Source organism: Puma concolor, chromosome B3 (assembly GCF_028749965.1).
Source record: "Puma concolor isolate L17-30 chromosome B3, mPumCon1.1.hap2, whole genome shotgun sequence".
Classification (NCBI taxonomy): Eukaryota; Metazoa; Chordata; class Mammalia; order Carnivora; family Felidae; genus Puma; species Puma concolor.
In genome coordinates this window covers 50,153,823-50,180,454 of record NC_141672.1, presented here as the reverse complement: position 1 = coordinate 50,180,454, position 26,632 = coordinate 50,153,823, and the positions used below count along the sequence as shown (strand labels likewise).

The window sequence follows — 26,632 nt, the reverse complement described above, 5'->3', positions numbered from 1 at the left end:
AATTGTCTGTCTTTATAGGTCTTTCTGGAGCTTTGCCTCTCTACCCCAAAATTGGGTCTTCAGCCACTTTTAGTTTTTACTTTTTTATAAAGGAATGAGAATCAGATTAGCATCAAATTTTTCATCATCAACAAAGACTGCTATAAACCAATGGAACAATGCCTTCAAATAAATGAGGAAAAATCAGTTTTAGTGTACAATTCTATATTCACTCAAAGTGTCAATCAAAAGCAAAAGGAGAGTAAAGACATTTGGGGAAATGAAAGAACTCAGAAAATGTACTTCCCATGTATCCTATCCTGGTAAATTACTGGAAGGTAAGTTCTAACAAAATGAGAGAATAAACCCTCACAAACAAAGAACAAAACAAAAAAAAGAAAAATAAGGTATTAAAGAAGTAGTGAATCTAACCCAGGAGAGTAATGAATTTAAGTCTAAGTATCACAGTTAGACAACTGGAACTCAATCCAGATTGGAATTGGAATTAAGAGACCTCTAGGAGGAAGTACCTAGGAATAGATGGAATTAAAGAAATCTGTACAAATTAAGATGATAAAGGCTGAAGTTTCAGGGAAAAAAGAAAGGCAAAGAAACATGGAAAACTTGGAGGAATTCAGCACTAGTGGCTCTTCTGAAAAGGACCTACCTGAGGGTGAAATCCAACAAACCAAAAGATTTGCCAAAATTTAAAATCAGGATTGGAGGAGTAGTTGAAAATGGATTGATGCTAAGCATTACATAGACTTTAATACAGAAAAACCTAAACAATTTTGGGAATTAAGATTTAAAAAAAATCAGACTTTGTCTTGCATTTTCTTCTGTCAATACATCTTTAAAACTTTTTACTTTAAAGAGCTTAGTACATTTAAAAACTTAATACAGATCTTGCATTGCATCAATACAAGTCTAAACAGGACAGTAAATATCAGGATCTTTTGCCTTTGGCTGGTGATGCTGTTTATTTACCTCATGCAGAGCAGGACTGAGGCACTAGAAATAACAATGTAGACAAAGCAGATTCAGTGGAGTGAGCAAACTAGAGGGCATGGGCAGGAGGTTGTAGTCAGAGGGGAATTTTATGAGTTTTAAATGATAAGTTACCAGTTGTGAAGCATTAGCCAGTAGATGAAGTAGAGTGGATGTAATGGAATTGAGAAAGCTAAGGAATATGAAGGCAGCATGTCAGAAGACATGCAATGTGATAAAAATAAACTATGAGCCATTGACAAAGGGTGAAGGGAATGTCTAGGAAATCAGTAGAAGAGGAAGAGGAAAGGGTAGTGTAAATAAAGGGCATAAAAATACCACATTTCTTCCTTATGATTAATGTATTACTCCAAGGCCTCTGAATTCCAGTAACTTCTATTGAGAAGTTATATTTGGAACTTCTGTTCTAAATCACTCAGTAGTAACATTCAGATACTGTATTTCTCTGATGTATTTCACTGTTCGATTCACAGTCCTCTACACAAATTGATGTTTGGAATTTCCATAATAGTCTCCTCCAAATTTAGAGCATTTGTAGACTTGATGCCAGGGCCTGATTATCTTATCCATGATTAATGAATAGAACTGAATGATCATCTCTGGCAACCAGGAGAGTTATCTTAATTATAGTATCAACAATTTTTCCAGTAACAACATTGATGATATTTCTTACTTGGGTAAGAATACAATGACTGAGAATACAGGGGGAATAAAGGAATTTCAAGCTACTTTCTTTATTGTCTCCATTTCTCTTACCCCATAAACACACATCATCCCTCACACAAAAACTCCCATCTAAATCCCAAATCTTAATGGGTTGTAATAGTATTGATAACTAATATTTGAACTGCTGACACTACTGAGTGCAATATGAAGATCCATGATGGACAGTGTAAATAAAGGACAAGCGTTTTAGCTTTTGTTAAGGATATGGAGAAATTCTTCCACAATCAAGTCAGTGATTGTCTCTCATGTGAATATCGTTATAGTTGAATCCCTGTACACATTTCCTTGGATTAAATTTTTAGAAGTAGAATCTCTGGGTCAGAGTGTGGTAGTTTAGATGATGGCACTTCACAGATATCCACATCCTAATCCCCAGAACCTGTGACTATGTTAATATAGTAAAAGGGACTTTACAGATGTGATTAAGCTAAGGATCTCAAGATGGGGAAAGTATCTTGGATTTTCCAGGTGGGCTCAACGTAATCACAAAGTCCTTATAAGAGTAGGAGGCAAAGTCATGATGGAAGCAAGAGGTTGGAGTGATGTAGGAAGTAGCTATGAGCTAAGGAAAAGAGACGTAAGTAGCATCCGATAAGCTGAAAAAGTCAAGGAAATTAATTCTCCCCTCAGAGCTTCGAAGAAGGAACCAGCCCTGCTGACAGTTTGACTTTAGCCCAGCGAGACAGATTTTGAACGTCTAACTGTAAGTGATAAATTTGTTTTGTTTCCTGCCACTAAACTTGTGTTGATTTGTCAATAGGAAACTAATACAGATAATTTGGAAATAGCCTCACGGTTTTGATCACTGAATTTCCTGTCAGCATTGCATGGGAGTGTTTCTCTTTAATCTCTACTTTTTTTATATTCATGTCCTTTTTCATATAAGTGGGCTGTAAACTTTTCTAGAGCATGGAATATGTCCTCTGCTTCTCTTTTCATCTCATACAAGTCTCCTGAACCCGATAAACCCACAAAAGTGTATATTAACAATGGTGATGAATTTCAGTAGAGTAAGAAGGCACTAAGGAAAAACTTGACCTGATTTTTTTTTTTAAAGAAATGCATAAGTTTCACTCTGAGCCTCCTTAAGTTAAGTATCATATCATGTGTTTTAGAGTTAAAGAAAAAAAGAAAAGCAAGTAGTAGGAGTAAATGTATCAGGAATCCCTAATATCTCATGCTGAAAGAACAAACTTATCAGACCCATTATATACTATTTTGTTACCAAAATGAGAGAAGCAATGGGAAAAAATTAAAGGAAAGAAATAGAAATCTCACACTATGCAGATAAATACAGCAGACACCTGAATGGAGATCAGGATTAACATTCTTCTCATTCTTTTTCCACCTGTGTTGTAACACATGTTTCTATTGTTGACCTTTATTTTTTTTCTTAATGGCTTTGAGGTATAAATAACATAAATTAAAATGCATGTGTTTAAAGTATACAATTTGGTAAGTTTTGACATAAGTATAAAAGCTGAGAAACCATAACCACAACAAAAATAATGAAGATAGCCATCACCCCAAAAAGTTTCCTTTTCACCTTTGTATTCCCCCTTTCTGCTGCACACAACCTCCCATCTGATCTGCGTTGTTACTATAGATCAGATCGCAATGGCTTGAAGTTGTATAAATGAAGTTCTACAGTATGTACATGTTTTTCTCAAAATAAATATTTTGAGATTGGTCTATGTCGTGTGTACAATAATTCATTCCTCTTCGTTGGATTAGTAGTTCGTGGTTTAGACATAACCACAATTTGTTTATCCATTTATCTATTGATGGACATTTGGGTTGTTTTTAGTTATTGGCCATTAGAAGTAAAGCTGCTGTGAACATTCATGTACATGTCTTTATATGAACATGTGCTTTCATTTCTTTTGGTTAAATACGTAGGAAAGCAGTGTCTGGGTAATGTGATAGATATATTTCTAACTTTGTAAAAAAAAACTGCCAGACTGTTATCCAAGGTGGTTTTACCATTTTGCAGTTTGAACATCAGGGTTTGTGAAAGTTCCAGCTAGTCCACATCCTTCCTTACACTTGTTCTGTTCATTTTCGGTTAGCCATTCTAATAAGTATGTAGTGATATCTCCCAGTGATTTTAATTAGCCTTTCTCTAATAACTTACCATGTTGACATTTCTTCACTCATATCTTATTTGGTGCCTATTTTTGCCTACTTGTTGAGTTTTGAGAGTTTATCATTCTTAATAAAAGTCTTTTAAAAGAGCGTTTGCTTCATATGACTTGCATGTGTTTAAATGTCTTGAGACTTGTTTAACAGCCCAAAACATGGTCTGTTTGGGTAAATGTTTCATGTGCACTTGAAAAACATGTGTATTCTGCTATCAGGTGGAATGTTCTATAAATGTTGATTCAGGTTTGCTGATAGTGCTTAAGTCTTCTACATCTATGGTAGGCAAATTAATAAAACCCCAAAGGTATCTATATCCTAATCCCATGATTGGTGAGTATGTTACTTTACATGGCAAAGGGGACTCTGCTGACATGATTAGGTTAAAAATATTGAGGTGGGAGAGTATTCTGGATGGTTCAGGTGAGTCCAATTTCACCATATGGGCCCTTAAGAGCAGAGGAGTTTTCCCATCTATAATCAGAAGAATCTGGGTCTATGGAAAAAGAGAAATTTAATGTTGCTTGCTTTGAAGACAAGGAGGGCCATGAGTCAAAAAAAAAATGTGGGTGATCTCTAGAAGCTAGGAAAGGTAAAGAAATGAATTTTCCTAAATAATGCAGAAAGGAAGGTAACCCTGATGATAGCTTAATTTTAGCCCAATGAGACCTGTGTTAACATTTCTGACTTACAGTACTGTAAGATAAATTTGTTTTGTTTAAGCTCCCAGATTTGTGGTAATTTGTTATAGCAGCAAGAGAAAAATAATACATTGGCCTATGTAATTAGTATTTGTTGTGCTCTTCTTCTTGTTATTGTTTACATCCAGATTTCCAATTGGTATCATCATTTTACCTATGTAAAACATTTAATATCCCTAATAGTGTAGGTCTACTGTTGATATAGTATTATAGCTTGTTTCTGTCTGGAAACGTCCTTTCACATTTTTAAACAATTTTTTGTTTTTATTTTTTCACTGGGTAAAGAATTCTAGATTAGAATCTTTACCTTTTTTTAGTACTTTTAAAGATACTGTTCCAATACATAGCTTGCATTTTTTTTTTCTGATGAAAAATTTGTTGTCTTTACTTGTGTTCCTCTTTATGTAATAGGTCTTTTTCTTTGGCTCTGGAAAATGAGTGGAATATGGATTTATAAACCATGGGTTTATAAACATGTATTCTTTGGTGAGAAATAGATCAAATAACCAAGGTCGACAAAATTACATTTGTCTGTAGGCTAACTAGAAGTAACGTACAGTAATGGTTATCAAACTTTTTGGTCTCAGGACTACTTTACACTCTTAAAAATCATTGAAGGCCTTAAAGAGATTTTGCTTATATGGATTATATCTATCAATATTAATGACCATGTTAGAATTGAAATGGAGGAAAAATTGTAAAGTGTTATTTTATAAGGCCATTATATCTTAACACAAATAACATTTTTTTGAAATGACCATATTTCCAAAACAATAGTGGTTATAAGAGTTACAAAGAAATCTCTTAAAAGGTACCTGGGTGGTTCAGTCAGTTGAGTCTTGGTTTCCAGCTCAGGTCGTGATCCTAGGGTCGTGGGATTGAGCTCGTTGTCAGGCTCCATGCTGAACATGGAGCCTGCTTGGGATTCTCTCTCTGTCTCTCTGTCTCTCTGTCTCTCTGTCTCTCTGTCTCTCTGTCTCTCTGTCTCTCTGTCTCTCTGTCTCTCTGTCTCTCTGTCTCTCTCTCGTGCACACGTGCCAAAAAAAATTTTTTTTCTTTAGGGATACCTGGCTGGCTCAGTCAGAACATATGATTCTTGATCTTGTGGGTCATGAGTTCAAACCCCACATTGGGCGTGGAGCCTACAAAAAATAAATACAATAAAAAAATCTCTTTAAAGTCTGGGTTAATACATAATAGATAATCTCATCTGTTTTAAGTTTTTATTTATTTTGAGAGCAAGAGACAGCACAAGTGGGAGAGGAGCGGAGAGAGAGGGAGACCGAATCCCTAGCAGGCTCCACACTGTCAGCACAGAGCCGGATGTGGGGCTTCAATCCACGAAACTGTGAGATCATGACCTCAGCCGAAACCAAGAGCTGGACGCTTAACCGACAGAGCCACCCAGGCACCCCTCTCATCTGTTTTTGCAATCTGATATATATATGCATTGTTTTGGTTGAAGTTAGGTGAAGAAAGCCTGGCCTCACTTATTAAGTAGTTGGAAAGGGGGAGGGAAATACTTTAATAATCTTTTTCAGATGACTGTAGATATTAGTCACTGATTATATGAATTAGCCTAATTCAACAAATAGTAGTTTCTCACACGTAGGTTGTAATGTGGAATCTGAAAGCATACCATTGAACTTTTTGGACTCTGCTACATTAGTATCTACCGTCTGTCCTAGACTTGGGATCTTTTATCTTGGTGAGATTTTATAACCTCATGCATTGGTCAAATACTGGTTACTAAGTTGTGCACATCTTCTAATTCTTACACATATCATTAGATAATATCTTAAAATCACATTCATAAAGATCACCACTGATTTAATAGTCTTTATTTATTTATTTTTTTTTAATTTTTTTTTTTTCAACGTTTATTTATTTTTGGGACAGAGAGACACAGAGCATGAACGGGGGAGGAGCAGAGAGAGAGGGAGACACAGAATCAGAAACAGGCTCCAGGCTCTGAGCCATCAGCCCAGAGCCTGATGCGGGGCTTGAACTCACAGACCGCGAGATCGTGACTTGGCTGAAGTCGGACGCTTAACCGACTGCGCCACCCAGGCGCCCCTGATTTAATAGTCTTTAAATACCAGGAAGCTATTAAAGTCACCATGGCAGATACAATTTTTCAAAATTGTAACTTTCTCTTGAAAGCTTAAATTTCGCCATTGACAACAAATATAATCAGTTGTTGTTCTTGAACTTGTAGGCTCACCTCCCTCATTTTCAAGGAACTGTCCAGATATCAAAGTCTAGAATAACTAGTCTGTATGCAGATTCTTTTCCCCCCAGTTTTATTGAGGTACAACTGACATGTAAATTTGTAAGTTTAAGGTATACAACTTGATGATTTGATATATGTATATATTTTGAAATGATTAACATAATAAGTTATCACATCCATTACCTTATATAGTTACAGTGTGTGTGTGTGTGTGTGTGTGTGTGTGTGTGTGTGTGTGTGTGTGTGTAGTCTGAACTCTTAAGACTTAGTCACTTAGCAATTTTCAAACGTACAATACAGTTTTGTTAACTATAGTTACCGAGCTGGGTATTACATCCCCAAAATGAGTTCATCTTATAACTGAAAATCTGTCCCCTTTAACCCCCTTCACCCATTTCTTCCACCCCCACCATACCCCTGGCAACCACCAATCTACTCGGTTTCCATGAGTTTGGTTCCCCCCCTTTTATTTTTAGATTGTACATATGAAGGAGACCATATGGTATATATGTTGATCTATTTCACTTAGCACAGTGCTCTCAACATCTACCCATGTTGTCACAAATGGCAAGTTTTTCTTTTTTGTGTGTTTGTTTTTTGTTTTCATTTTTTTCTGGCTGAGCAATCCATGATACATACACACGTATACCACATTTTGTTTATCCATTCCTCCCTTGATGGACACTAGGTTGCTTCATGTCTTGGCTATTAAATAATGTTGCAGTGCACATGAGGGTGCAGATATTTTTGACCTAGTGTTTTCATTTTCTTCAGATAAATATCTGGAAGTGGAATTGCCAGATCATATGGTAGGTCTACTTTTAGTTCTAATTCCAGTATAATTAACATTTAGTGTTGCGTGAGTTTCATGTGTACAATATAGTGATTCAGCAATTCTGTACATTACTCAGTGTTCATCATGATAAGTGTACTCTTAACCTTCTTCACCTATTTGACCCATCTCCCCTCTGGTAACCATCAGTAGATTCTCTATATTTAAGAGTCTGTTTTTGTTTTGTTTTGTTGGTTTGTCTTTTTGAATTTGTCTTGTTACTTAAACTCCACATACGAATGAGATCATACGGTATTTGTCTATAACTTATTTGACTTAGCATTGTACCCTCTAGATCCATCCGTGTTGTTGCAAACAGCAAGATTTAATTTTTTTAATGTATCTATTTAAATTCAAGTTAGTTAACATACAGTGTAATATTGGGTTCAAGATTAGAACCCAATGATTTATCACTGACCTATGACACCCAGTGTTCATCCTGAAAAGTGCCCTCCTTAATGCCTGTCACCCATTTTACCCATCCCTTGACTCCCCCTTTTAAGTAACCCTCAGTGTACTCTCTGTATTTAAGAGTCTGTTATGGTTTGCCTTCCTCTCTCTCTTATTTTTCCTTCCCTTCCCCTACATTCATCTGTTGAGTTTCTGAAATTTCGCATGAGTGAAATCATGATCCCCGTCTTTCTCTGACTTGTTTTGCTTAGCATAATACCCTCCATTTCTATCCACGTTGTTGCAAATGGTAAGATTTAATTCTTCTTCATTGTTGAGTAGTATTCCATTGTATAAATATACCACATCTTTTTTTTTTTTTTTTTCAAGTTTATTTATTTTTGAGACAGAGACAGCATGAACAGGGCAGGGTGAGAGAGAGAGGAAGACACAGAATCTGAAACAGTCTCCAGGCTCTGAGCGGTCAGCACAGAGCCCGACGCGGGGCTCGAACTCACGGACCGCGAGATCATGACCTGAGCTGAAGTCCGACGCCTAACATGTAATTGTTGAGGGCTTATTTATGACCCAGTATGCGATCTGTTCTGAAGAATGTTCCATGTGCACTCAAAAAGAATGTGTATTTTGCTGCTTTAGGATGAAATGTTCTCAGTATATCTGCTAAATCCCACCTGGTCCAGTGTGTCTTTCAAAGTCATTGCTTCCTTGTTTTTCTGCTTAGATCATCAGTCAATTGCAATAATGTGGTATTAAAGTCCTCTACTATTACTGTATTATTATCAATGAGTTTCTTTGTGGTGATAAATAATGTTTTTTTTTTTTTTTTTTTTTTTTTTTTTTTTTTTTTTTTTTTTTGAGAGAGAGAGTGCAAGTGGGGTGGGCAGTGGCAGAGGAAGAGGAGAATCTGAGGCAGTCTCCATGCTCAGTGCAGAGGCTGATGTGGGGACTCAATCCTATGACTCTGGGATCATGACCTGAACTGGAATCAAGAGTTGAACGCTCAACCAACTGAGCCACCCAGGCACCCCTTGTTATTAATTGATTTATATATTTGGGTTCTTCCAAGTTGGAGACATAAATACTTTGAATTGTTCTTGATGGATAGACCTCTTAATTATAATACAATGCTCTTCATCTCTTGTTACAGCCTTTAATTTAAAGTCTAGTTTGTCTGATATAAGTATGGCTACTCCAGCTTTCTTTTGATATACATAAACATGATAGATGGTTCTTCATCCCCTCACTTTCAATCTGCAGGTGTCCTCAGGTCTAAAATGAGTCTCTTGTAGACAGCAAATAGATCAAACTTGTTTTTTTTTTTTTTTTGTTTTTTTGTTTTTTTGTTTTTTTACCCATTCTGATATCCCATATCTTTTGATTGGAGCATTTAGTCTATTTACCTTGAGCATGATTATTGAAAGATACGAATTTAGTGCCATTTTGTTACCTTTACAGATTTTGTTTCAAAGTCCGTTTTGTCTGATGTCATTATTGCTACCCCACCTTTCTTTTCACTTCCATTTTCACGATAAATATTTTTCCTTCTCTTCACTCTCCATCTGCATATGTCTTTATGTCTAAAGTGTGTCTCTTGTAGAGAACATAGAGATAGGTCTTACTACTTTATCCATTCCATCACCCTATGTCTTTTGATTGAATGTGTAGTCCAATTACATTCAAAATAATTATTGATAGGCATGTACTTCCATTTTGTTTTATTTTTGTTTTTATAGTTCTTTCTTCCTTTTTTCTTAGGTTTATATATAATATCTTATGCATATAGCAGTCTATATTAAGTTAATGGTTGGTTAAGTTTAAAACCCATTCTAAAAGCACTATTCTTTTTTTTTTTTTTTTTACTCCTCTCTGTTTTAGGTATATAGTGTCATAGTTTACATCCTTTTGTTTTCTGATTCCCTTGACTGATTTTTATAGATCTACTTGATTTTACTGTATTTGTGCTTCCTACCTTTCTAATTCCTATTTATGGTCTTTCCTTTCCATATAGTTTTAATTTTTTGAGGATCCTTGTACCGCTTTTCAGAGTGACTGTACCAATTTACATTCCCACCAGAAGTGAGTGCACAAGGTTCCCTATTCTCCATATATTCACAAACCTTTTCTATTGTCTTTTTTGATGATAGCCATTCTAACAGGGGTGAGGTGATACCTCATGGTGTTTTAAAACATTTTTTAAATTTAACTTAAGCGAAAACAAGAAGAAAAACAGAAACCACTCATTTCTCTGACTCTCACCCCCTGCCTCTTATAACCACCAATCTGTTCTCAGTATACGAGTTTTTTTTTTTTTAATTTCACATACAAGAAATAATACAGTTATTTGTCTTTGTCTGTCTGATTTCACTTAGCACAATGCCCTCAAGGTCCATCCATGTTGTCACAGATGGCAACATTTCATTCTTTATTATGGCTGAATAATCAGTGTGTGTGTGTGTGTGTGTGTGTGTGTGTGTGTGTGTGTGTGTGTGTGTTGTGTGTATTCTAACAACGTGTGAGGTGATATGATTTTGACTTGCATTTCCCTTATAATTAATGATACAAACATCATCTTTTCCTGTACCTGTTGGCTATCCAATGTCTTCTTCAGAAAAATGTCTATTCAGATTTTTTGCCATTTATAAAGAATTTGTTAAAAGACAGCGAGAGAGAGTGCAAGTGGGGAGGAACAGAGGGAGAGAGAATCTTAAGCAGGCTCCATACTCAGGAGCCTGATGCAGTGCTGAATCCCATGACCCTGGGATCATGACCTAAGCTGAAATCAAGAACAAGACCCTCAACTGACTGGGCTACCTAGGGGCCCTAGATCTTTTGTCATTTTTTTAAAATTTAAACTTTGGTTTTGCTATTGAGTGATAGGAATTCTTTATATATTTTGGGGATTAGCCTCTTATCAGATAAATCCTTTGCAGTTTATTTTTCTCCCATTTATTAGGTTGCCTTTTCATTTGTTGATATCCTTTGCTGTGCAAAAGATTTTTAGTTTGATGTAGTCCTGCTTCTTTATTTTTGCTTTTCTTTTTCTGTTGGTATCCTATTAAAAAAAAATCATGAGGGGTGCCTGGGTGGCTCAGTCAGGTGAGCATCCGACTTAGGCTCAGGTCATGATCTCACAGTTTGTGGGTTCAGGCTCCTTGTCGGGCTCTGTGCTGACCGCTCAGTCTGGAACCTGCTTTGGATTCGGTCTCTCCCTCTCTCACTGCCCCTCCCCGACTTGTGCTCTGTCTCTCTAAATAAACATTAAAAAAAATCATCATGAAGAGGCACCTGGGTAGCTCAGTCAGTTAAGCGTCCGACTTTGGCTCAGGTCATCATCTCCCGGTTTGTGATTTAAGGCCTGGTGTCAGGCTCTGTGCTGACAGCTTAGAGCCTGGAGTCTGCTTTGGATTCTGTCTCCCTCTCTCTATGCCCCTCCCCTGATTGTGCTTGGTGTCTCTCTCTCTCTCTCTCTCTCTCTCTCTCTCTCTCTCTCTCTCTCTCTCTCTCTCAGAAATAAACACCAGAGAGTGTTATGCTAAGTGACATAAGTCATGCAGAGAAAGACAGATACATATGTTTTCACTCTTATGTCGATCCTGAGAAACTTAAGACCATGGGGAAGGGGAAGGGGGCAAAAAAAAAAGTTAGGGAGGGAGCCAAACCATAAGAGACTCTTAAAAATTGAGAATAAACTGAGGGTTGATGGAGGGTGGAGGGAGGGGAAAGTGTGTGATAGGCATTGAGGAGGGCACCTGTTGGGATGAGCACTGGGTGTTGTATGGAAACCAATTTGACAATAAATTTCATATTAAAAATTAAAATTAAACATTAAAAAAACTTCTGAAGAAAAGAAAACATGAAGACTGTCAAAGAGCTTACCACCCATTTTCTTCTAGGAATTTTTTGATCTTCAAGTTTTTAATCTATTTTGAGTTGATTTTTGTATATGATGTAAGGTAGTAGTCCCATTTCATTCTTTTGCATGTGGCTCTCAAATTTTCCTGGCACCATTTGTTGAAGAGACCATATCCTCATTGTATATTCTTGGCTGCTTTTGTTATAAATTAAGTGACCATATATGTGTGGGTTTATTTCTGGTCTCTCTCTTCTGTCCCATTGATCTTTGTATCTGTTTTTATGCCAATATCATAATGTATTAATTAGCTTTGTAATATAGCTTGAAATCAGAACCTGATGCTTCCAGCTTCGTTCTTTCTCAAGATTGCTTTGGTTATTTGGGGTGTTTTGGTTTCATACAAATTTTGGGATTGTTTGTTTTATTTCTGTGAAAAATGCCACTGGGATTTTGATAGAGATTGCATTGAATCTGTAGATTGCTTTGGGTAGTACAGACATTTTAATGATATTCTTCCAATCCATGACGTGGAATATCTTTTTGCTCATTTGTCTTGTATAGAACTTTTTTAATCAATATCTTCTAGTTTTTAACATACAGACCTTTCTCTGTTAGATTTATTCCTAGTTTATTGTTTTTGATATAATTGCTTTTGTTTTCTTAATGTCTATTTCTGAAAGTCTGTTATTAGTGTAGAGAAACCAATAGATTTTTGTGTATTTTGTATCTTGAAAGTCTACTATATTAGTTGTAACAGGTTTTTTGGGGGGGGGGTATTGAGGGTTTTCTACATATAATCTCATGTTCTCTGCACAAAGTTACTCCTGCCTTTCCAATTTGGATGCCTTTTATTTATTTATTTTTGCCTGATTCCTCTGGCTAGGATTTCGAGTACTATGTTGAATGAAAGTGGCATCCTACTTTCCTAATCTTAGAGGAGAAACTTGCAGCTTTTTGCCATGGAGTATGATGTTAGCTGTGAGCTTGTCATCTATGGCCTTCATTATGTTGAGCTACATTCCCTCTGTACTTATTTTATTGAGAGTTTTTGTCATAAAGGGATAAATTTTGTCACATGCTTTTTCTTCTGTTGAAGTTATGTGGTTTATACCTCCTTTTGTTAATGTGCTGACCATATTAACTGATTTGGGGATGTTGAACCATCCTGTATTCCTGAAATCCCACTTGATCTTTTTAATGTATTGCTGAGTTTGGTTTGCTAATGTTTTGTTGAGGATTTTTGCATTTAAGTTCAGCAGGGATACTGGCCTTTTTTTTTTTTTTTTTTTAATTTTGAGGCTTGGTATTCTTCTTTGAATATTTGGTAGAATTCACCAATGAACTTGTCTGGTCCTGGTTCTTTGTTGGGAGGTTTTTGAATACTGATTCAATCTCCTTACTAATAACATGTCTATTTCATTGTGGTTTTGATTTGCACTTTGCTGATGATTAGTAATGTTAAGTGCTTTTTCATGTATTTGTTGATCATTTCAATGTTTTCTTTGGAAAAATGTCTATTCAGGTGCTTGGCCATTAAAAAAAATTTTTTTTTAATATTTATTTATTTATTTATTTATTTATTTATTTTTTCAACGTTTATTTATTTTTGGGACAGAGCATGAACGGGGGAGGGGCAGAGAGAGAGGGAGACACAGAATCGGAAACAGGCTTCAGGCTCTGAGCCATCAGCCCAGAGCCTGACGCGGGGCTCGAACTCCCGGACCGCGAGATCGTGACCTGGCTGAAGTCAGACGCTTAACTGACTGCGCCACCCAGGCGCCCCTAATGTTTATTTTTGAGAGAGACAGAATGCGAGTGGGTTAGGGGCAGAGAGAGAGGAAGACACAGAATTAGTAGAAGCAGGCTCCAGGCTCCGAGCTTTCAGCACAGAGGCCGCCGCAGGGCTCGAGCTCCCGAATCACAAGATCATGACCTGAGCTGAAGTTGGATGCTTAACTGACTGAGCCACCCAGGTGTCCCATTTTTTTGTCTTTTTGATACTAGCCATTCAGGCAGATGTAAGGTGATATTTCATTGTGATTTTTGGTTTGCATTTCCCTGATGATTAGTGATGTTGAGCATCTTTTCATATGTCTGTTGCCGTCCTTATGTCGTCTTTGGAGAAAAATCTATTCAGGTCCTTTGCCTGTTTTTAACTGGATTATTTGGTTTTTCTTCATGTTGAGTTATGTTCTTTATATATTTTGGATATTAATCCCTTCCAGGATACATCATTTGCAAATACCTTATCCTATTCAGTAGGTTGCTTTTTAGTTGTGTTGACAGTTGCCTTCACTGTGCAAAAGTTTTTTTATTTTGATGTAGTCCCAATGGTTTATTTTTGCTTTCATTTCCCTTGCTTTGGGAGACCTATCTAGAAAAATGAGAAGGCTGATGCCAAAGAGATTACTGTGTGTGTTTTCTTCTAGGACTTTTATGGTTTCAGGTCTCACATTCAGGTCTTTAATCCATTTGGAGTTTTTGTGTATGGTGTAAGAAAGTGGTCCAGTTTTGTTCTTTTGCATGTGGCTGTCCAGTTTTCCAGCACCATTTATTGAAGAGACTTTTTTAACCCATTGTATATTCTTGCCTCCTTTGGCATGGATTTTTTTTTAACTAAAATTTTTTTAGGTTTATTTATTTATGAGAGTGTGCACATGTGCACACAGCAGGGAAGGGGCAGAGAGAGAGAGAGAGACCCAGAATGCAAAGCAGGCTCCAGGATCTGAGCTGTCAGCACAGAGCCTGACATGGGACTTGAACTTGGAAACCACAAGATCATGACCTGAGCAGAAGTCGGATGCTTAACAGACTGAGCCACCCAGGCACCCAGCACAGATTAATTGACCATATAACCATGTGCTTATTTCCAGACTCTCTAGTTTGTTCCATTGATTTCTGCATCTGTTTTTGTGCCAGTACCATACTGTTTTGATTATTATAGCTTTTGTAGCTTTTATCTTGAAATCTGGATTATGATACCTCCAGTTTTGTTCTTCTTTTTCAGGATTGCTTTGGCTGTTTGGGATCTTCTGTGGTTCCATATAAATTTCAGTGTTACTTGTTCTGGTTCTGTGAAACATGCTATTGGTATATGATGGGATTGAATTGAATCTGTAGATTGCTTTGGGTAATATGGACATTTTAACATTACTTGTTTTTCCCATCCATGAACAGAGAATATCTTTCCATTTGTGTAATCTTCAATTTCTTTTAATCAGTGTTTTATAGTCTTCAGAGTACAGGTCTTTTACCTCCTTGGTTAAGTTTATTTCTAGGTATTTTATTGTTCTTGGCACAACTGTCAGTGGAACTGTTTTTCTTATTTCTTGTTCTGCTACTTCATTATTAGTTTAATACATATAAACCAGTTGTGTTTTTATAATTTGATATCCTAAAATTTTCCTGAATTCATTTGTTACTTCTAAGAGTTTTTTGGTGGAATCTTGGATTTTCTATGTATAGTATCATGTCATCTGCAAATATCATGTGCCTTACCAATTGGATTCCTTTTATTTCTTGTCTGATTGCTCTGCCTAGAATTTCCAGTACTATGTTGAACAAAAGTGGTGAGAGAGGACATCTTTGACTTGCTCTTGACCTTAGAGAGAAAGCTCTGTTTTTCACCAGTGAGTATGTTACTGTGGGTTTGTCATATGTGGCCTTTATTATGTTGAAATATGTTCTCTCTAAACCCACTTGGTTGAGAGTTTTTATCATGAACAGATGATGAATTCTGTGAAATCTTTTTCTGCATCTATTGAGATGATGATATATGATTGTTCATTTTGTTAATGTGGTGTACTATGTTGATTGATTTGCAGATACTGAGCCATATCTATATCCCTGGGATAAACCCCACTTGATCATGGTAAATGATCCTTTTACTATATTGTGGATTCTGTTTGGTAATATTTTGTTGAGGATTTTTGCATCTATGTTCATCATGGATATTAGCCTGTAGCTTTTGTTTGTTTTGTTGTTTTTCTTTGTTTTTTGTTTTTGTTTTTGGTGTGAGGATGGGGGTAGCATCTTTGTCTGATTTTCTCTTTTCTCTTTTTTTTTTTTTTTTTATATCCACGTAATGCTGGACTCATAGAATGTACTTGGATATTTGGAAACTTCCCATATGCTACCTTTTGGAATAGGTTGAAAAGAATAGATACGAAGTCTTGTTTAAATGTTTGGTAGAATTTACCTGTGAATCCATCTGGTCCTGGAATTCGGTTTGATGGAAGTATTTTGATCATCAATTCAATTTCATTACTAGTAATTGGTCTGTTCATATTTTCTATTTCTTCCTGATTAGTTCTGTAAGATTGTATATTTCTAGAAATTTATCCATTTCTTCTAGGTTGCCCAATTTGTTGGCCTATAATTTTTCATACTAGTCTCTTACCTTTGTATTTCTGTGGTGTTCGTTGCTACTTCTCTTGTATTTTTGGTATTATTTAAGTCCTCCATTTATTTTTCTTCTTTTTTGTTTTTTTAATGTTTACTTACTCTTGAGAGAGAGAGAGAGAGAGAACGAACAAACAGGGAAGGGGCAGAGAGAGGGAGATGCAGAATTCAAAGCAGGCTCCAGGCTCCAAGCTGTTAGCACAGAGCCAGATGTGGGGCTCGAACTCACCAACCACAAGATCATGACCTGAGCTGAAGTCAGAAGCTCTACCAACTGAGCCACTCAGGCACCCCATCCATCTTTATCTTGAGTCTGGCTAAAGGTTTATCAATTTTATTTTTGTAAACAACTTGTACATGGTTTCATTGATGTTTTCTATTTTTATTCATCTTAATGATTTCCTTTCAGACCTTTATTATTTCCTTCTTTCTACTAACTTTGGCTTTGTTCTTCTTTTCTAGTTCCTTTAGGTGTAAGGAAATTTGAGACTTTTCTTGTTTCTCTAGGTAGGCCTATATTGCTATAAATTTCCCCCTTAGAACTGCTTTTGCTGCATCCTACAATTTTTGAACTATTGTGTTCCCACTAGTTATTTTTGACAGCCTTTGTATTCTTAGAAAATACAAAAAAGCTTAAGTGATCTTTCAAAAGGAATCTTTAAAGATGCTCTCAATGTATTTTACTACCTGTTTTGACGACTCCTCATTTTATTTATTTATTTATTTTTTTTAACGTTTATTTATTTTTTTGGGACAGAGAGAGACAGAGCATGAATGGGGGAGGGGCAGAGAGAGAGGGAGACACAGAATCGGAAACAGGCTCCAGGCTCTGAGCCATCAGCCCAGAGCCCGACGCGGGGCTCGAACTCACGGACCGCGAGATCGTGACTTGGCTGAAGTCGGCCGCTTAACTGACTGCGCCACCCAGGCGCCCCTACGACTCCTCATTTTAGATCCTCATTGTGAGTGAGTATTCCCAGGTAGGTGAGAAAATCTTTAAAAAACTGCCCTGTGTCTATGTCCTTATACTGTTATCTGTGGGGAAAAAAACCTGATGGCTTTGTTTCTAAAGACCCTAACTTCATGTATTTACACACACCATATGTGTGATTATCTAGTTCTGCCTGTTGTTTAATGAGACTAAGAACAATCTTATTTCAGGGTCAAAGTGCAGCCAAGTTAGTACTACTTGAAAAGCAGAATTTAGAGACTTTCACATTGGAAGTTGATGTCAAAATAAAACTACTGCACTTAATTAGGTTCTAACACTATGCCCTGCTGCTTCTCTCTCTATCTCAAGATACCACTTTTGTCCTTTCCTAGTAGATAGATTCCCTTTAAAATAAAACTTTACCCTGTTTTTTCTAGAAAGCCAACTAATAGAACTAAACTCTACCTTTATTGGTCTTCTCCATCTTTCCCAGAGTGACATGCATCTTCTATACTCTTTGGGTTCAAGTTAAAATGTCAAAACCGCTCTATCTCATCCCAATACCTAACTGCCTCCTGGTCTCCATTAGGATTAGGTTTGGCTGCATGTGACCACAAAATCAAAATGAAAATGGTTTAAACAAATTAAAAGTGTATTCCTTTTATGTAAAGATGTTCCAGAGATTTTTAAAATAAATTACTCAATCTTAATTTTCAGTATGTTTAATATGAATATAACCCACATAAACAAAACTTTCTGGAGTCTTCAATAATTTATTTCTTAACTGAAGTAAAAGTGGTAGAATATCACATTAGTTTCAGGTGTATAGTACAACAGCTCATTATTTGTATACATTTCAAATTATTTCCATTATAAGTCCAGGTAATGTCCATCACCATTTATAGTTAAAAACTTTGCTTCTTGTGATGAGAAGTTTTAAGATCTACTCTTGTGGCAAATTTCAAATACACAGTCATGTATTAACTATAGTCACATTGCTGTGATTACATTTCCAAGTGTTACATATTTTATTACTGGAAGTTTGTACCTTTTGACCCCCCCCCTTTACCCATTTAATCCTCCTCCCCAACCCCTGCCTCTAGAAACCACCAATCTGTTCTCTGTATTTATGAGCTTCGTTTCTGTTTTTTTTTTTGGATTGCACATATAAATTAAATCATATGGTTTGTATTTCTCTGTCAGACTTAATTCATTTAGCATAATGCCCTTAAAGTCCATCTATATTGTTACAAATGGCAAGATTTCCTCTTTTATGGCTGAATAACCACTGCAGATGGATTCAATTCAGGCCTCACATGACAACTACATCAATCTGAGAGATCAGCTCTTTCCAGCAATCCACTCTTTCACCTGTAGGATGAGGCCCTCACCTTTGTGGTTCAAAATAGCTGCTAGATCTCCAGCCATCATCTTTACTCCAGATAGTAGGAACAAAGAAGTCACCAAAAAGGTGTCCCCTTTAAGATCTCATCCCAGACTTCTCACATATCAGTGGCCAAAACTTAGCCATATGGTCACACCCAGCTACTGAAAAAGCTAGTCTGAAATTTGGGTGATACCCTGAATGGCTTAATGTCAATGTTCTTATTTTAAGGAAGATGTGAGAAAGGGCTAATTCAAGGCAACTATTTGTTCTGCCTTTCCTTCCCAAAAAGACACAGCCTATGAAAAGACAGCCTTACCCTTTGGGAAGTTGATCAAAGTTTAGTATGACTGAATTGTTGTGGGGCAGAGGTACATGGAGCAAGAGTGGGGAGTTAGGTTCTGAACATGTAGGTCTTGTATATAGACCATCTTAAAGAATGGAGACTTGAGTTTGAGGTTATTGGGAGACACTGAAAGACTTTAAACAAGAATGTGATGTTCAATTTTGTTTTAGTGTGGCCTACAATTTTGTTTTAGGACTTCTTTTGGAGGCTCTGTGGAGTACAGGTTGGAATGGGATAACTTGAAGTTCCTAGTGGCCTTGACAAGTGCAGTTTTGGTGAAATGATGGGGACAGACATCTGACAGGAAAGCAATCCCAAATCTTAGCCTTTCATATCCTTTATCTCTTCATTTCTCCTGATCTTTTCCTCTCCCCACTTTATGTCCCTTATGTGTACTACGTCAGGAATCCTTTTAACATCCCACTCTTTGACCATCCTTTTTTTTCCTTCTACTAATCTACTGTAGCACTGTCCCTTCAAAAAATCTTTACTCCTAGAGAGGGAGGGAGGCAAATCATAAGAGACTCTTAAATATGTAACAAACTGAGGATTGAGGTGGAGATGAGGGGAGGGCGGGGGAGAGGGGAAAATGGGTGATGGGCATTGAGGAGGGCCTTTGTTGGGATGAGGACTGGGTGTTGAATCACAAGAATCTACCCCCAAAACCAAGAGCACACTGTATACACTGTATGTTAGCCAACTTGATAATAAATTACATTTTTAAAATGATTTAAAAAAAACAGTAACTGTACCGGATCTGTTATGGAAACTGTTTAGTTATATGTGGAGTTTTCCTCTGTAGTTCAATACACTTTAACAATTTAAAAAAAAAAAAAAAAAAAGCTTTACTCCCAAACACTGACGCTACTACTTGGCAGCATATGGCAACCACTCACCCACATCCATCTCCTGTCTCCATTGCCCTCTTCACCTAGCTTAGATTCTGTGCTCCCTCCCTAAACTTCTATCCTGGACGTACCTTCAATCTCCTTGCCTTTTTGTCCCTTTATCATGACCACTTTATCCGTCATTTCCTCCTTTTTTTACTTTAACTCACTTGTCTGATCTCCATTAGACTCAAGTTTGATACTTAAGTGTCTTCTATCTTAAAAACCAGTCTTCTCTGTGGGTCATATCTACCTCCTTTTACAACCCAACTTCTCAAAAGAATTGCTATCTAATTAAACTCCACCACCTCCCCTGGACTCTTGTCAGTTATATGGAAATTGAAGTCGTCAAGAATAATGACAGGAATAGCTGTCTACAAAATATTGATCCAGGTGTTAAACTCTGTAATAAATGGGAGTAAAAGAGGGTAGTAGCCTAATGGTTAGTAGCTGGGACTCTTGTACAATCTTACAAAGGATGGTTGTAACCATCAAATTACAACAAGTCACTGACACCAGAGTGAGGAGCTTGAAGTTAGACTTACATTAGTTAAGGAAGATAATGTGACATCTGTTATACAGGAGAATTATGGAGCAAACCACATGTATGTGTGTGTATATGTATACACACATGTATGTGTATGCTGTCATTTACATAAAGTTGTGTGAATATGTGCGTATGTGTACATATGTAAGCACAAAATTATGTCTGAAAGAGTTCAACAAAATTTATTTTCATTTAAATTCACGTTAGTTAACATATTGTATACTATTGGTTTCAGAGTAGAATTTAGTGGTTCATCATTTACACATAACACCCAGTGTTCATCCCAACAAGTGCCCTTTTTTTTTTTTTAAATTTTTTTTTTTCAACGTTTATTTATTTTTGGGACAGAGAGAGACAGAGCATGAACGGGGGAGGGGCAGAGAGAGAGGGAGACACAGAATCAGAAACAGGCTCCAGGCTCCGAGCCATCAGCCCAGAGCCTGACGCGGGGCTCGAACTCCCGGACCGCGAGATCGTGACCTGGCTGAAGTCGGACGCTTAACCGACTGCGCCACCCAGGCGCCCCCAAGTGCCCTTTTTTAATGCCCACAACCCATTTAGCCCATTGCCCCACCCGACACCCCTTCAGAAAACCTCACTTCTCTATATTTAAGAGTCTCTTAATTGTTTTCCTCCCTGTTTTTTGTTTTTAATGTTTATTTTTGAGAGCGAGAGAGCCAGAGAATCCTAAGCAGGCTCCACGCTGTCAGCACATGGGACTGTATCTCACAAACCATGAGATCATGACCTGAGCCAAAAATCAAGAGTTAGACACTTAACTGACTGAGCCACTCACGTGCCCCATTCCCTCTGTGTTTTATCTTTTTTAAAAATTTTTTTTAAATGTTTATTTTATTTTTGAGATGGTGAGAGAAACAGAGCATACATAGGCGAGTGGCAGAGAGAAGGGGAGACACAGAATCCCAAGCAGGCTCCAGGCTCTGAGCTGTCAGCATAGAGCCCGATGCAGGGGCTTGAACTCACCAACCACAAACCACGAGATTATGATCTGAGCCAAAGTCAAAAGCCCAACCAACTGAGCCACCCAGGCACCCCTCTCTGTTTTTATCTTATTTTTCCTTCCACTATTTTCATCTGTTTTTAAATTCCACATATGAGAGAGTTCACCAAAATATTAATAGTGGCTTCTACTGGGTGTTAGGATTTGGGATAATGTTTACTTCATAGTGCTTTAAAAAATTTTTTTTTGGAATATTCTTTAAAAATGTGTGTAGTCTTTAATCTTTGAATTTAAGAAGTTGCAAAATTATTTTTCATTTTGGTAGGAAATTTTAAGGAATTGTTCTGAAGTGGCCTTGGTTCTTGCATAACTTCATTTTAAAGTACATGTCTAATGAGCAGAAGAATAGAAATAAAAAAAGAGTGGATGGGAAGAGACTGTCTTGTATCATGAGATTGCTAGGTTCAAACAGGTGGTGACAATTTATTGTAGGAAGACTTTTAAATCCCATCCAGGCACAAACCTTGAGGCAGAGGCTGACCCCATTGCATGCACTCAGAGCAGAAACCAACTTGTGCGTTTTTGCTTTTACCAGAAAAGTTAGAATGTTGCAATTTGTTGAATAGCAAAGATTAAACAATTGTAACATTACATGTGATAATTTAAGCCCAGCATCTCTATCCAAAAAAATTCACTAGAAATTTGCCCTTTTTTTCCTTTCCTTTTTTTTCTTTTTCTTTTTCTTTTTTTAAAGAAAGAATGGTATTTAACTTGTTACACTGTCTTAGAAACCACTAATGTCAGTGTCATGAGTTTGTATTACTTTTTGTCAGAATTAATAGATTGTGATGTATGGGCCTGGACAGGAAATGTATTCTTTCAACTGCTGGAATATAGCACTTGATTTTTATCATGCTGGAAGATGAGTTTTTCTTAAATTACCTGGAAATTTTTCTACAACTTCTTACTATTTTTTAAAATTATGGTACTTAAAATTTTTTTAATGTTTGTTTAATTTTGAGAGAGAGAGAGAGAGAGAGAGAGAGAGAGAGAGAGAGAGAGAGACAGATCACAACCAGGAGAGGGGCAGAGAGACAGAGGGAGAGACAGAATCTGAAGCAGGCTCCAGGCTCTGAGTGGTCAGCACAGAGCCTGACCTGGGGCTCAAACTGAATAACTATGCGATCATGACCTGAGCTGAAGTTGGATGCTTAACTGACTGAGCCACCCAGGTGCTCCAAATTTTGGTCCTGTAATAAACAATAAAGAGAAGACTGAGAAGAGCACCATAAATCCTATACATACAACAGTAGGGATACTTTGTCTCCTGTGAGTGCAGTGCCATTACAGGATGACAATCTGAGAAATCTATACACTTGTCCACCCATATAATGAATATTAATTGAGCACCAATTTTTTTTTTTTTCAGGCATTGACTTGGGAACTGGGAATACCATGGTAAATAAGGCACTAGTTCTTATCTTAAAAGGTCTTAGTCTAATGGAGATGAGACAAGGCAGTAGGCAATTACACAGAGTGTTACCTGTTTTACCTGGGAATGCGGAAGGTGCTTATGAGCACATAGGAGGGGCTCCTACACCAGTCCTTGAGACTAAGGGAAAATATTTTGAAAAACTTCAACAGAATTTCTTTTATGCATGGTCTTAATACAAAATTTAAGCCTTCTTCATATATATATGTATAATGTATGTGTATCTTAATACAAAATTTAAGCCTTCATATATATATGTATAATGTGTGTGTATGTGTATATATGTACATATGTGTGTGTGTATATATATATATATAATGATGTAAATTTTCTTCCTGTTATTTTGAGAGAAAGACTGTGGGGGATGGACAGAAAGAGAGGGAGAAGGAGAATCTCAAGCAGGCTCTGCCCTGTCAGCACAGAGCCAAATGCGGGGCTAAATGATGTTAGGCTTGATCTCAAAACTGTGAGATCGTGACATGAGCTGAAATCAAGCTTCAGATGAACTGATTGAGCCACCCAGACTCATTGGTTTTTATATTTTTGAAAAGACTTCTAACTTTTGCCTTCCTGGTCAATATTTTAAATAAGTTGTTACAGGATTGTCCTGTTTAAGTAGGTTATGGTAGGTGGTATTTCTTACACCCACTGTGACTTGGGTGGACACTCTGATGGAGCTGTATGTGATATCTGGAGAAAATGTAGGAATTGGGACAAAGGAGTGGGGGCAGGGAACAAGGACAAAAGGTAGGAATAATAGGAATAGTGAGCAATTACATTTGTCACCAGGTGGCATTTAAAATGGTACTTATCTGGGTGCGTGGGTAGGCTCAGTTGAAGCATCCAACTCTTCCTCTAGGCTCAGGTCATGATCTCATGGTTTGTGGGTTCGAGCCCCATGTGGGGTTCTGCCCTGACCGTGAGGAGCCTGCTTGGGTTCTCTCTCTTTCCCTCTCTCTCCTTGGGTAAGCCAGCCAGGTGCCCCTGAAATTCTACCTTTTAAAGCTGTTTTTATCTACTGTCTGCATATCTTTAGCCTAATTTTCCTTTACTGTCTGCTGTAACCCCTGATATAGGAGAGTATTCTGTCTCACGCAGTAGCCTCTGCAGCTTGTACCGTACCCCAAGACCCTGACTCTTGCTATCCATAGTTGACCAGGCAAGGTTCTTTCCATGACCTAATCAGATTTTTAAAGAATTTGAAATTGTGACTTGGAAGTAATGATTGGATTCTACTTGGAATTTGAATAAGGACGTGATGGAAAGCAGGAAAACACTGCTGCTGCCTCCCCACCCACTCCCCCCCCCCCAACCACACTGGTGCAGGGAGAAAAGCAAAGAGAGACCATGTGATGAGAGATGGATAGGGATAGAGATGGGGGCGGGGTGGTAGGGGAGAATACCAAAGGTCTTTAGTGAAGTGTGTCTATATTTTCTGCCCTTGGGTTCCATTAAACAAATTTGATTCCTTATAGTAAATCCCCTTTAAATTAAACTAGCTGCAACAAGTTTGTTCCTTGAGTCACATTCTTCCTAGGGTAGCAGGAGAGTACAAGCATTTGTAGACACGGATAAAGTGTGTTTTCTACCTGCCATAAATGGCTTCTAGTCAGTTTCCTCTTCTCTACCATTGGAATACCATCTACTGTTCAGAGTTGCTATGAGGTTAACTTTAAAGGCCTACTGCACATTTAGATTTCTTTTTGTTAAACATTTTTTCAATGTTTATTTATTTTTCAGAGATAGAGACACAGTGTGAGCAGGGGAGGGACAGAGAGAGAGAGAGAGACGGTGACACAGAGTCTGAAGCAGGTTCTAGGCTTTGACCTGTCAGCACGGAGCCTGATGCGTGGCTTGAACTCATGGACCACAAGATCGTGACCTGAGCCCAAGTCAGACACTTAACCTACTAAGCCACCCAGGTGCCCTCACATTTAGTGTATGTTATACACGGAAACATTTTATTTGGAAATAATTGCAAACTTAAAGAAGGTTGCAAGAGTATTACAAATACTTGCATAACCTTTCCCGATTTTTTAAAAAACATTTGGCTTCATAACTTTATTGTGTATGTGTATGCGCACGTGTGCATGTATGTAATTTTGTTTCTGAATCACTTGTGAATAAGTTGCATACATTATGGTTCTTTATCCCTAAAAAACTTCATTGTATATTTCCTTACAATAGTCTTACATAAACACATTATCAATGTCATTAAATTTTTAACATTGATAAAATACTACACTACACCATGCATAATCCCATTTTTTTCCCTTGGTTTCTCCATTATAAAATTATAACCTAGGAGTAGGTATTGCATTTAGTTGTCATGTGTGTTTGGTCTCCTTTAATGTAGAACATTTCTGCAGGCTTTTCTCCTCTTTCTTTCTTTCTTTTTCTTTTTCTGCTTTTTTAACATTGACATTTTTCTAGAATAATCCCTATTGTCCATAGCATTGCAATACTGGATAACATCTTAGTGCCTGGGACTGGGTTGGTGCCTGCTTGAGATCTTGAAGACAGATAAAATTCCAAACAGGAAAGAAAAATGTTTGGTAAATGCTCATCTGGGCTATAAGGTCTGTTCAGATTTTTACTTTGCCTTCACTAGTAAAGCATATCTCATGCATTTAGAATTAAATACTTTTAACATGAGGGTATCCAGCTTTAATTTACGTGGTTGCCTCTTTTTCTTTTTTCCTTAAGTAAGCTCTACACCCAATGTGGGGTTTGAACTCATGACCCCGAGATGAAGAGTCAAATGCTCTATTGACTGAGTCAGCCAGGCACCCCAGTTGCCTACTTTTTTCTTTTTTTTACGTTAATTCATTTTCGAGAGACCAAGAGAGGCATGAGTGGGGGAGGGGCAGAGAGAGAGAGACATAGAATCAGAAGCAGGCTCCAGGCTCTGAGCTGTCAGCACAGAGCCCGACCTGGGGCTCGAACCCACGAACCTTGAGATCATGACCTGCGCTGGTGAGATGCTTAACTGGGCCACCCAGGCACCACCCCGCAATAGTTGACTACTCTTTAGTTGGCATTTCACTGTTTCAGTTTTATGGTTTGCCTTTGTGGAGTTTTAATTTTTTTTTTTAAAGATGTTCACTTGTTTAAATTAGTTATTTTCCCGGATTTATAAATGAGGCAAAAACCAAACACTAAATAAAAACCACTTTTGTGACTTATGTCATATTTTATCTAATTTAAATTTAACTTTTTAATCAACAGATAATTTATATAATTTAGGTTAAAATTCTGATCCTTTGACTAAAATCTAACCATTTTATTGGACACCAAGTAAATATCAGAAAACATGACTTTTTGAATGCAAGATGAACGAGACTGCAAACAGGTTACACTAATCTCAATGAAGCACATACACAATTACCTTTAATAGAATAGGTGAAGAACCTTCCCCAGTCTACATTAAAATACCTGAAGATGTTGGGGCGCCTGGGTGGCTCAGTCTGTTAAGTGTCTGACTTCGGCTCAGGTCATGTTCTTACAGCCTGTGAGTTTGAGCCCCACGTCAGGCTCTGCGCTGGCCACTCAGAGCCTGGAGCCTGCTTCAGATGCTGTGTCCCCCTCTCTCTGCCCCTGCTTGGCTCGTGCTTTCTCTCAAAAATAAACATTAAAAAAAATTAAATACCTGAAGATGTTAACCTTCCTTATCCTAGTGCCCATAGTATTGAATCTATCAACAAAGTGTAACCATCTGCTACATGGATACATTTTTCCTAACTTTTTTGTGTGTATAAATACCCCCATCAGATCATACAGTAAACCAGGAATGATTTAGAT

At 37.3% G+C, this 26,632-nt stretch overlaps 1 protein-coding gene across 3 annotated transcripts in view; it reads left to right on the top strand.

Annotated features, from left to right (window-relative positions):
- LOC147579966 (uncharacterized) overlaps nucleotides 1–26,632 on the top strand; it is a 78,519-nt gene that overhangs the window by 4,425 nt on the left and 47,462 nt on the right. For all 3 annotated transcript variants that reach the window (XM_086709786.1, XM_086709785.1, XM_086709784.1), the window contains exon 2: nucleotides 2,344–2,416. The gene's annotated coding sequence lies outside the window, so the exon portion shown is untranslated. The remainder of the gene's footprint in view (nucleotides 1–2,343; nucleotides 2,417–26,632) is intronic.